Source organism: Ptychodera flava, chromosome 22 (assembly GCF_041260155.1).
Source record: "Ptychodera flava strain L36383 chromosome 22, AS_Pfla_20210202, whole genome shotgun sequence".
Taxonomy (NCBI): domain Eukaryota; kingdom Metazoa; phylum Hemichordata; class Enteropneusta; family Ptychoderidae; genus Ptychodera; species Ptychodera flava.
This window is the reverse complement of record NC_091949.1, coordinates 13735843-13749159: the sequence shown is the minus strand read 5'-3', so window position 1 is coordinate 13749159 and position 13317 is coordinate 13735843.

The window sequence follows — 13317 nt, the reverse complement described above, 5'->3', positions numbered from 1 at the left end:
AGATTAGATCTACTTCTAAATGTATGTTGTCACAAACTCGCGGGGTCACGCTTAGGCTAACGCGCTTCGTGGGGTCCGCTTGTCAAGCTCTCGTTAGCAGAATCTATACGTAATTTTTTCTACTATAAACAGAAAATGCAAACACCTTCTGCAAACATGGTATTTGCATGTTAGGTTTCTTATTGAGATATTTTTGGGATAACGGTGCCATTCAGAGGCAGTTATAGTGTTATGGCGTGACATCGGAAGACAATACGGATGCTCAATCTCAGGAAAGTTGCAATAAACGTACATGAATTGTGAAAATGCTCAGGTAATTTATGAAAATGACACAAAAGATTTGGTGGCGACACTTGTCGGGTTAATATCGGCTCAAATGAAGTCCAAATTTTCGCACGGGTATCCTTGTACTGCTCGCATCTTGTTGCAGAGTCAGTTGTGACATGGAGGTGGTTACTATCTCGAGTTTCGAGGTCCAGTTCTCTGAAACGGATTTTATACTGCGCTCCCCCCTCCAGACTCATGATGTGCTTCACTCTTGCATGAGAACAACCATTCGTCTGGTCGTGGTTACTCTACTCCTACCCTATATAGACTGAGAAACTCAGTCGTATATAGTTGCTCCTCACCCCCCATGGTTAGGGTCGGAGTTGGCCGTGTACCCATGCATGACACACGACTGAATCCTTCTGTGTAACCCCAGCCATGGCCTGGTCAACATTCTGTTTATACAACCTGATATACAACACGTTTTCTCGGTTGATGCCGCACGAGTCTCGCGACTAGGTATCACGTTTTGTTTGGGCTATGATTCGAAACGTCCCCATAAGGTAGTAAAAATACCTGGCGGTAAATATGAGAAGTTTTGGCACAAAGATGAGAAATTCTTCGCATCACGAGATGAAATATCATTTGAATACAATACCTGTCACCTTTCGAATGAAAGTAGATTACGTAAGTAAGTGAAATAGAGCCGCCGTCAACGAAGAAAGAAAATTCATTCTATAGGACAGACATATCAGTCTGAGAGTCGAACGTTCCCGTTGTGCGAGTAAAGCCACTAGCCTCATTTTCAACCGGTGTGTCTGTTTCCATTACACTTTTCAAATATGACTGTCACTCATTTCCGATGCCCATCCGGTGCCAGGTGAGGACAGGAAACGTAAAACTATTCTTCACAGACAACATTGAGTCGGAGCAAGTTCCATAATTGGATCAATTATTCTCAAATAAAGAGTGAATGTACTGGTAAAAAGAGCTGCTAGAATCCTTCCTAGTTGAGATAATGATATGACGATAGTGTCAAGTGACGATAAAGATGGCGATGATAACGACAACGACCATGTTGATAATATGGTGGCGATGATGGTGCATGACGACGACAACGACGACGACGACGACGACGATGATGATAATGATGATGATGGTGGTGGTGGTGGTGGTTGTAATGATGGTAGGGTGTTGGCGGGGAAGTGATGGCGATTATGATGATGATGGTTTCATGCTTATTCAATGTCGTATACTTTGTCACAAGGAGTAAGACTCACGTGACAATATAGTGTCATCTAGAAACGAGTCTTCCATTTAAATTTTATTTTTGAGAAAACGGTGCAAGAATAATTGATTTCAAAGTTACTGTACTACAGATGTGTTAGTCTTTTTTAACCAGATTTAATTTGATCCTCAATGAACTTTTTACCCAAACTCTCTACGATTTACATTACAATAATCTCGATTATCAGGATACAAGAAGACCCCTTTACCACTTTGAAACAAAATAGATTATCCAAAGTTTTATATCATCTCTGAAACCTCAAACAGCATAAAATATGAAACATATTGTCAATTTCATCATTAATAATAACTCGGATAACCAGAATGTTAATTAGCCGCTTACTACCGCAGGAAGTCCGGGGAGAAGTGACTGTTGACGGAGGGATTCACTGAGACTTTGCTAAATGACTATGTGTCATTTTTCCGCTTCTCTCGATATTATCAATATTTTTTGGGGGGGATAAGCAGAGAGCATACCAATATTTTTCTAGAACATTACGCTGTTTTTTCATATCCCGTCCTTTCACAAGACAGCAAAACTGAGCATTCTTTTCAGCGTACATATTTTATTTTTCGACCAACCTTCCGATTTTAGTGACCCCCAGTATCTAAAGGTGTATCCCCTTATATTACGATTGTTACGGAGGTATAGTTTGCTTCTCAGAAAACTTTTGTTAATACTGGTACAATATTTTTTACGTAAGCAGACTATGAATGTTAATTGGAAACAGTCAACACAAAGTTTATGGTAAAAGCGTAGTTTAATGCATAAACAAGCTGGAATTTCAAGGGTAGAAATTTCTAATATGTTGTTTTTGATAGTCTGATCGTGGTTTATTAATTTACGAGAATTTTTCAGAAATGTAACTTAATGAATACTATCATTTATTAAGGTATGTAAATTATTGCCCGCTAATTGTTATAATATGTAAATTATTGCCCGTTATAATTGTTAAGTTATGGAAATTATTGCCCGCTACTTGTTTGTAGAGTTGTTTTTATGTTCAAATTTCACCTTGAGTTATTATAATGGGTTAAATCGAATTTCAATTATTATTAAGCTAAGAGGGTATAAAGTTTGGTAGTAGTTTTTGTACAACCAAACTGATAAATTCAAACTGTCGTCACGCCAGCTGGACAAGCCAGTCGCTGGACGGAGTGCCAACCAAGGAGTGCCACGCTGTATCTTACTGATCCCTCGTTATGATGGTTATGTCTACGGGGTAATGTCGTGTCATAGAAAGAAGCTGGAACTGACGACGAGTGATGATGTAGAACTTGAACTTGTTTATTGAATACGGAACCATGGCTAGGCTTCGATCACGGCCAAGCTACTGATACATCAGTCTGTGAGTCTGCCTGTGCGTGTGAAGCTGCGTGAGCGTTCGAATTGTGTCTATTTATAGAGTATCTTGGCTATGTCGGATACCGACGCCATAAAGAATTATAAGATGACATACAATACTTTGATTTCTACCGACGTTAGAAAAAACATAAAAGCACAAATTATCACTTGCCTGTGCGGGGCTTTTGTTTCAAACCCACGCCATGAATAAATTAAATTATAATAACAGTTCAATATTACAAGTGATTGGAATTCAATAGAACATGGAGGTAATACTCAGAATACTTCCATGAGGGAGAAGTTACTGCGTGTGATTTTTTAAATGTTTAAACGAGTTGGACCACGTTGTCGATACCGTGCTGGTATTTCGTGGAGCCAGTATTGTCCAAATCGAGAGAAAGAGCGCGGGATTTATTGTGGACGCTAATATATCGACAGCGCGAAATATTAACTTTCTTTGCGCCAATTTGGAAGATTATGACGGTAAGATGGTTTCAGACCAAAATCCTTTCGTCTGTTGTATGAACAGGAAGCGATGACTGTTCCAGTCACATCTGTGTATTTGGGCCAAATAAACTAGTAGGTAGGTCGGAGGAATTTTTTACGTTTTTTTTTCGTTGGCCGAGACCCATAAAATACCTGGAGATAATTTACTCGAATTTTCTTTTATTCTGGGTAGGCGGGTTTTTCTAGGATAGGTCGGATTACAAGAAACACATTTTTTACTTTACCATGTGCCTTCATTGACAGACAAATAGAAAGTCTGTCTTTCTTTTTGTCTGTGCTTCTATCGCATCATATGTGGTGGTCACGGTAACGGACTAGACAAGTTCAGACAGAACTTTTTTCCGTGACCACAGCAGTTATTTACTTATTACGTGGTCATTGATAACATAAACACAATGCTATACGATACGAATTGTACTACATTACAACACAGGACACAATCCCCGTGTACTTATACAGTTTGTTTTCTTTTTTACATGGTTGGTCGCGTCGACTGCATTCCCAAAAACTTCAGAGAGCATCTTATCAGCTGAAGGTACTTCCTGAAGGCATGATTGACCTATTATGAGAATTTCGTGTTATCCCTCTTCGTGTCGGTATCCCGCCCGGAAATCACCTTACATGAATATTCGTCTCACCAGGCTAGACAGTCACATTCTTGCATAGGCCTGCATCGTCGAGACCAAACCTTTCTTTTCTTTTCTTTTCTTGGGTAGAAAACGTATCGATGTGTGAAGAACATTGTCAGGACTTGCAACATTGCAAACTGAAATCTAGTCCGTCAATTTAGGGTTTAACCTAGGACTAATTGCAACAGAAATTATTTCTTCACCATGACCTTTGGAAAGGTCTCACTAATGACATATTAAAAGTATAGAAAATATAAGGGGTGCAAATTGGTTAATTTGCATATATTCAAATTAGCTATATATCGCCTTTAAAATGACTGCTATACTCACATTTTGGGCATCTAAACTGAATTCAAGTGACTTTGTACAATTTAGTAAGGTTCAATAAGTTATTTTCTAAATGTCTTGAACGATAAAGAATATGCAAATGAAGTAATTTGCATATATTCACAGTTTTTCCACTATTTCAGACAAATGAATGTTTAAGCTCATATTTAAACAATTTTTTTTCTCTATGAAATTGTTAAGGTTTTGCAAGAATTACCTAAAACAAAGAGGTTGACCTAATTTGCATGCATAATTTGCATATTTTAATACAAAATGCCTAATTTGCATAATTGACACAAACGGTCTTCTGTATACAATAAGCCTACAATAGCTTCCATTGACATTTCTGGTTATTCAGAAATGCAATTAATAAAGAGAAGAGTTTCAGAGCATTACTGTCTAAATGAAGGAATCAGAATTTTTTCTTGGATATTCTTCTTTTTTTTACGACGATAAGGTTATTCATAAAAAAATCATTGGACGTGCTCAAGTTTTTGACATCAATTGTCATTTTAAGTCATTTTCTCCTACAACATGTTCGATTGCAGTAACATTTTTGATAAGGAATATTTTATGCTTTTGGTCATCATCTTCAATGACGATGGAAATATTCAGTTACTAATAAATGGTTCACCACACTTAACAGTTGTGCCTGTTAATCATCCTTCTCATTATTGTACTATCATTAGTATAAATACGAACATCATTTGAATCACCATGATGGTAGTGGTGATGACAATTATTATGATGGTCATTATCATATCAAAATTTCTTCCTCTTCCTCTCTGTTTACATCTTCCATCTTCATTTGTTTACAGCCAGAATCCTTTCGTTGACAACACAAAGTCTAGATTTTGCTTTCTGTCGGGGTTATTCATGCTGCTGCAGTTCATCGTAAAACCCATAAGTATGGGGAAGGATAACTCAATGAAAAGATGTGAAGCATAGGATGATATAATTGTACTGCGTATCATATCAGATCTTAAATGTGCAAGTATCACTCATGGGCTGTTATGTAATGGACTTCCCATTTGCAGATTATTAGACTTTTGTATTATTACCAATAAGATTGATCACTCAAGGAATTGAGAGTCTGGCCAATCTGAGGTGAGACTTCCATAAGGTTCAAATACAGGATAACCAATTTTATGATAATTTGATGTCAAAATTTGATATCCTAATTGATAAACTCGTTAACGGCAGCTTCTGTGATGCAAATCCCTTCACATCTTGGTTTTCTTGTTTCACGGTCATGAAAATTTGAAAGAGCAGCTAGACCATGTAACATTATGAAAAGTATCTAGTTTGCTTTTACCAGTGTTTTAGATTATCATGATTCATTCAACAGATTTTTGTCAGTTTTTCCTCAAATGCTATGGCTTTGTACGGTAAGATTTAACAGGAAATCTCTCTCTTCAGTCCACTATATGACTTTATATTAATTTTCAATTGTTGTCTTCAAGAAATTTCAAAATTTTGAGAAATGCAGTGTCCTTTGATTATTGTAATGTCTTTCAGCTGATAAAGGAACAGCTTTCCTAATCCATATTTCATGATAATTGGCAGTATAGTATAACAATTGTACCTCTCTATCATCATGATCATTATAATTATTTATCATTATATCATAAATTTCTGTATGTGGCATGAGCAGGCAAGTTGCACACAGTCAAAAGTATATCTGATTTACCAGTGACTACACAACCTGGTCTTTAATTACATTTTATCTACACTTAATCTATATTAGTAATACGGGTAAGGGTGAAAATAAAAGAAAATAAAGCTGAAACACAAATTTTCTTCAGCCTCCCTTAGTACAAAGTCTTGGTTATTTGGCCAAGCATTTTGGTATGCATTAAGAAAATCCAAATCTTCCAGTAAGTTCCCAATGTTATTGACATTATGCAAATTCTCTAGATAATTGAAATGAACTATACGAATCAATCATTGTTTATTTTTACAGGGCTTTTCATTCTGTATGGCCTATTAGTATATAATCATTACAATGAGTTAAAATACACAGAAAATAAATAACCATGTCAATTTCTTGTACTGAGCAAATGTTCATTCAAGTTATAAAATGGACATCTTTCGATAGGAAGAATTTAAAGTATTAAATAACTTAAACAAGTAGTGTCTCTTAATGTAACTTCTCATTTTACTGATAACATAATTAATTAAAATAAGTTGACGTCAATTTGAAAAATTAAAGAAAATTATTTTAATGATCATCATATATGATTTATGCACATGAGGAATCGCTCAAAATTAGGTAAAATATTTAGCAATGTTAGTAAAAACTTCCAATCTCTCTTTACGATATTGTAAAACCTTTCAAGTTTCAATTATTACATTTAGTACAGTGCAGGCATTTCCTATAAAATCTTTCAAAATTTGTCCTTTGCACAATGTAGATTGTATTAGGCTTTGAATATACCATTCTTGGACCTTTTAAGTATTTAAGGTGAAGAAATAATTCATGTTCCAATTAGAAAAAGGAAGTGACATGGTTGACTTATTGGACAAATGCAAATAAGAATTTTTTTATCGCTGTAAGATATATTTGAAAACATTCCCTGAACTAAAAACAAGAAAATGATGTTACATAGTCATTACAATGTCAGCTTATCTCTTAAATCACTTTCGTAAATAGATTATCAGCACCAGGTTTGTATAGCATCTATGACCCATTTAGCAATTTGGTAAATTAGCTGTCTTATGCACAACTTCATTAAATGCACTTTTCGCGATCCCTGGGATCGCCTTTGTTCTAGTCTGTAAGAGAATGATTGAGGTGTAAGAGCCTTTTGTTTTCCATTGAAATTGTAATCTGGTGGGTAAATTTTCTGATGAGAAATAATCTGGTGCCAACACAGGCCTTTAAACCTGCGATATGTAACTTCCATGACCCTACTAAAATTTAGTTCTAATGATCTCCGTTGTTTTTTAACATTATATATAGTCATTTATACTATAGGTCAAAAAGGGGAAAGTATATTGGTAGGAGAGGCACATTGCAGTTATGTAAAATGAGGACTCTTAAATGATTTTATTGCATTGCCTAGAAACACAACAAGTACATTAAATAATGAAATTGCTTGAATTAAATATCAATTTGCTGAATATATTTTTAAGAAATCTATTAACAGCAACGATTTGTTCCCTTTTCTAAGTTTTATATTTTATTCAAATTATGCACTGTCTCCCCTCTTAACAGTCATTTTGATTGTCATTCTACACGTTCAATACAGAGTGGAAACAAAAACTCTTATAGTGTAGATTAAATATAATTTTTAAGTGAAATGCAGTGGCAGCCATACTTGATTTAGGCAAATTAGGAATATTTCTCGGCCGATAAAATGTATTCAAAATATTGCTTGGACAAAAATTAAGAAAAAATGCATACATTACTTGAACATAATGTCGCATTTTTCTCAATTCAATATGCATATTTCTTTTATCAGTGAATGTATTGCTCCCATTATCCGTTTATATCTATACAAATAAGGTAATGTTATAAATATTAGATTGTATTGGTCTTCTAGTATGACATTCTAGGACCTCTCTAAAATACACAAAGAAAATTTAATTCTATTGCAGTCAGAAATAGCTTATATAGTTATTAATTAGGGACGTACAAAGAAAAACGAAGTGTTGTGGCGGCCATATTGGATTTATGCAAATGAGGAATATTTCTATGACGACAAAATATTTTAATCAATATTGCCTGAACCAAAAACAAGGCAAATAAGCCCAAAACCCGCATATATCATGTTTAGCCAAATATTTTTAGTAGCAACATTCTATCAGCACCTAGTTTGTAACCATAATCTTTTTACATATATGCAAATTAGGCATTGTTTTCATTTCTAGATTGTACGAGGCTTTTAGTATGTCATTGTAGGGCTTCTCTGAAATACACAGAGCATAAATAATTCTATTGCTGTCAGAAGTAGCATAAAAATAATTATTAATTGGGAAAAATACAAAGAAAAGTGAAGGTTGTGGCGGCCATATTGGATTTATGCAAATAGGAATATTTCTATGAAGACTAGATATTTCCATCAACATTACCCAAACCAAAAACAAGGCAAATAAGCCAAAAACCTGCATAACATATCATGTTTAGCCAATTATTTTTAGCAGAAACATTCTATTAGCACTTAGTTTGTACCCATAATCTTTTTACATCTATGCAAATTAGGCACTGTTTACAATTCTAGATTGTACTAGGCTTTTAGTATGTTATTCTAGGACTTGTCTAAAATACAATGTGAAAAAATTATTCTATTGCCGTCAGTAGTAGCTTAAAATAGTTATTAATTCGAGAAAAACTAAGAAAAGTGAAGTGTTGTGGCGGCCATATTGGATTTATGCAAATGAGGAATATTTGTATGACGACAAAATACTTTCAACAACATTGCTTAGACCAAAAAGGAGGCAAATAAGCCAAAAAACCTGATCAAAAGCATGTTTAGCCACATATTTTAAGTAGAAACCGTCTATCAGCGACAATTTTATACCCATGAGCCCCCTTTACATTTATGCAAATTAGGCACTGTTGCACCCCTTAGATTTTATTATACTTTTAGTATGTTATTTCTAGGACCTTTCCAAAATGCATGGTGAAGAAATAATTTCTGTTGCAATTAGTCCTAGGTTTACCCCTTTTTTGGCTTAGATTGACTGAACTTAATCAGTCATGCAATTGAGACAAGACAAAGTCGCATTGTAACTGCTTCAAAATCAATACGGTATCCTACCGTGGTATTGAAATGTCTAACACCTGTTCGAAAAACAAAGGAATAACTCCCCCTTTTTCTATTCAAACAAAAACTACACTAACACATGCTCTGACCAAACAAAACACGTACCACAGTTCCCGTGGATGGAGGGACCGTGCATGTACACACACGTTCTCCTGAACACAAGACACTTAACGATACTCATGAATAATGAACAGCAGAACGACCGGACTCTATTTTGAAAGGGTAACCAAGGACTTAATACGTTAGCCACTCACATTCTACGTATTTGTAAACATTTAGCGATAATTAAAAACATCCGTGATCGATTGCATGCCCACTAGTCTAAAGCTTAGTAAAACTTCAAGGCCGCACTTCTAATTCTCGGAGGAATATATGACGTCTTACAATGCATAATGGATAAGTTCTCTACATTTGAAGGAAGACTGCGTGCTAGTATTCAGACTTTTTTCCCTTCTTACTGCTGTGGAATGATATGTGTAGCGGACCACATATCGTTTGTGTGAATATTCTTATTTCATGTCTCACCCAGCATATTTGATTTTTATTTTTGACCTGTCCACACAATTTTTTACCCAGTGTACACTCTTGTTATCTTTATTCCGCATTCCAAGATCATTGGCCCAATATTCTAACAGTACTCATGTAAAATTCTTAAAGACAGGGATGCATAATTTTGGCAGAAGTATTTCACATTTCAATATCTTTCCTCAGTGTCGCAGCGTAAAAGCCGCCAGTCTCTGTGGTAGAAAAAGGTGTCATTTGATGACGTCAATTTTCTGTTGGAGGAGAGAAATATAAAAGGTAGTTTGTACTTCTCAGAGAATCAAAAAGGGGCACATTTAAATGTTACTCATTATTCAATCTCATTTCTTTCACATAATAAATTCGGTATAAAAATTCTATCTTACGTATGTTTATGAGTTTTCTATCTGTTTCTAATCCTCAGTAACAGAGGAACATCTCAAATGAACCCAGATCTTAACTGGAAAGGTATTTTCCCCGAATTCTCTGTACAAATTTCAGTGATACCAATAACAGTACGGGTGCTTCTCAAAATTTGAGACAAATGACATTATAAAAAGAAATAGAATATATATGTATATATAATAACTTATGTCTTTAATGTTCACCGATCGACATTTTCCGTCTGTTAGAATAAACATTTACGAGGAGGCGCTGTGTACCACTGGGTACATCTTTCTTGTCTGATTGATCACCACACCCTTCGAAAGCGCATACCTGTACCAAAGCCTTTGACGTTCTCCTATCTGAAGGCCTTCGATAAGCCAATAAATGCACAATAGGATCTACTCCGATATCTCGAACGATAATTCTGTATCGTAGATAATAAAATAAATATACTATCTATACTATATCTGCGTGGCAGGACTGGTTGTTACCGGCTATTGGCCTCCCACTAGGTCTGTAGCCGGTATCACATAGCCCCGCCACGCAGAGCTATAGTTGAGCAGTATCCACTCAAAAAACGTGCTTGCAATGAGCAGAATGAGTACCCCAATGTACAGTATGCCGTACATACACGTAAATATGTTGAAATCACAAGCTAAATAAGACTATACATGGAAGATGTACGTCCATCGTTTGCATGGAAGCATAATATCGTACGATTTACCCTATCTTACAATCCAGGGTAGTGAATCGACCTGATTGCTTGACTGTTTGAACAGTAGAGTACTTTACCGTACTATAAAGCGTGGCTGCTATCGATGTAATTCACTTTATCACGGAGATAAATAGATGTTATAGATTTGTTCAGAGTAATCAGATGTGGAACCAGTCCAAGTAAATTACAGTGATATTAAGGTTGATTTCACCCTTTTAATTGTGTGACGTTTTGTGGATATAGCAAATATTTTACGATAGAGGCTGTGACGGGGGTGTCATATTACATGTAAGGCCAATCATACCACACGCTCATAAGGTAGCAAGTTCATCTAGTCACCGTTCTTATTGTAATACGTTTGTCGAATCGATCTTGTTTCCTTGCTCTTGGATGTTCATGTAATATTAACTGAAGCTGCGGAGCGTACATGACTGCCACAGGCCATATCTTACTGTTCTTTTCATGTTACACTGTAAATAAAACTGTATGATAGGGTGAGAGACCTCGTTTATGGATGTAAACCACTGCAAACCACCGTGCCTCAGGTCATCTACTGAATTCATTCAAGATCACATATCTTTATCCATGGTTGTGTAACCTGCATGACCTCGACCGCATCGTGTATAAGTACCCACTTCTCATGCTTATCTCTTGGCGAGGTAGAGAGATTGTCAACACGTGATTCTCCTGACAGTGATATCAGCATGGATGGGGTTGGTTGTTACGTAATGACAGTCCCTCTACAGCTGGGTTAGTAATCTTGGATAAAATGATATCTATACTAAACTTCGAGAAATGAGAAATGATACACAACAGATAATATGCGATATGCGTTGGTCGTCACACCCTACGAGCGTACTGCGTACCCTCGAAAACTCACCACCTAAATTTATGCAATTCCCCCTTAATACATCGAATTATCAAAAAAACACTGAATTACAAGACCTATGAAACTGCATTACAATAATAATACAATAATTTGGAAAAAAAAACAATATTGCTTGTGTTGACATAGTGGAGTTTCGACCGAGACTGAAGACAAAAGAGATTTACACCAATAGTGCGCATTCAACACCTGACAACGCAAACGTCAATCAAAGGAATCCTCTAATGTAACGAATAGATAGTAATTATATGCCAATCTTCGAAACGCATACATAATTGTTCATATATAACCAGTTTGCTATTAGAATCACTGAAGCTTACTTGCGTGTCAATTTATTTTGCACGGCAAAAACTGGTAACGTGACCCTAAATTATGGTGACCCGCGTTATTGGCCGATGTTTGGGTTGCATCGCCAGAAAATCACCTCAAGTGTACCGCTAGACTTGGTTCAAGTCTGTGATTTGTGAATGCTTGAGTGGAGTGAATGCAATGATTTGTATTTTGCTTTCATGTGAAACGCGCGCGTGAGTGGAGTGGACGCGATGAGTGGGGTGAACGCTATACAGGGGAATTTCACCCGGAATCACGCAGAAACTAACTCACTCTACTGCGCAGACTCAAAGGTAACGCATTCAATCGCTGGGAAAACCAAATTCCGAATAGGTTTTTACGAAATAGGAGAGACACAAGAGAAACTATCATAATAAATTATTTTATTTTTAAAAATTCACCGACTTGAACCAAAGTCTAGTGTACCGCATATAAGACCATGGTAGCGACGGTGTCATGACGTAATATGAAAGAACTGGTGCTTTGCGTTATTTTAAGAGTAAGAAATTTTATGTTTCAAGTAATTTCAGTGTGACTTTTCCAAATTTCATCCGTCCATCCAAGGGCCAGTCGTCTTCTTTTTATCCATAATTTTCCCACTTTTAATGAGTATTCCTAGTATTATTAATTAACACACCAGGATCTCAAATAAGTCCTATTTTGCATACAAAACAGACACTATCCACAGAGACAGCTGGTGTTTCACCGGCATGTTTCCATAAATGAACTAATTTTAGTAACTTAGTTTACGGCTTTGTTTTGATCTACACTTCATGAATAAACATGAAAATTTCACGTGATGGTGTTGTAAGGTATAGGTTATGATTATTGTATGATTATTTGTATGATTGTATTGACGTTTTTGATTGGATGAATTCTTTTTATCTTTTATTCATATCTATTTTTAAAGTCACGCCTTTTTAAATCTAGATTTCAACAATGTCACCACCGCTAACCCTATCTCTGACAGTATGTAATTTATTTACATCGCATATCTGATGCACGGCGTTATCCTCGAAGACTGAGAGCGTATACGCTGTCTGCTAATGCATCTCGACCTGGCAATTGCTCGATGGGAGATAGTGAGCTGTAGTACCGCCGAAGTTTGTGGATAACCCTTGATTGAGAAACCTTGACGAGTATTTCCCAACGTACACGCTCTGCTGGAGAGCGTGAACATTGGCAGAGAGTTGCATTGGGTCTACATCGTATGTGATAGTGTCCTTGCTAGTGATAGTGGACATCTGCATTACATCTGCACCAACAAGTTGCAACAACACAATAGTTATGTTCGTTGAATTTTATTGGTCAACAACAACAACAAGACTAATATAAATATAAACAAC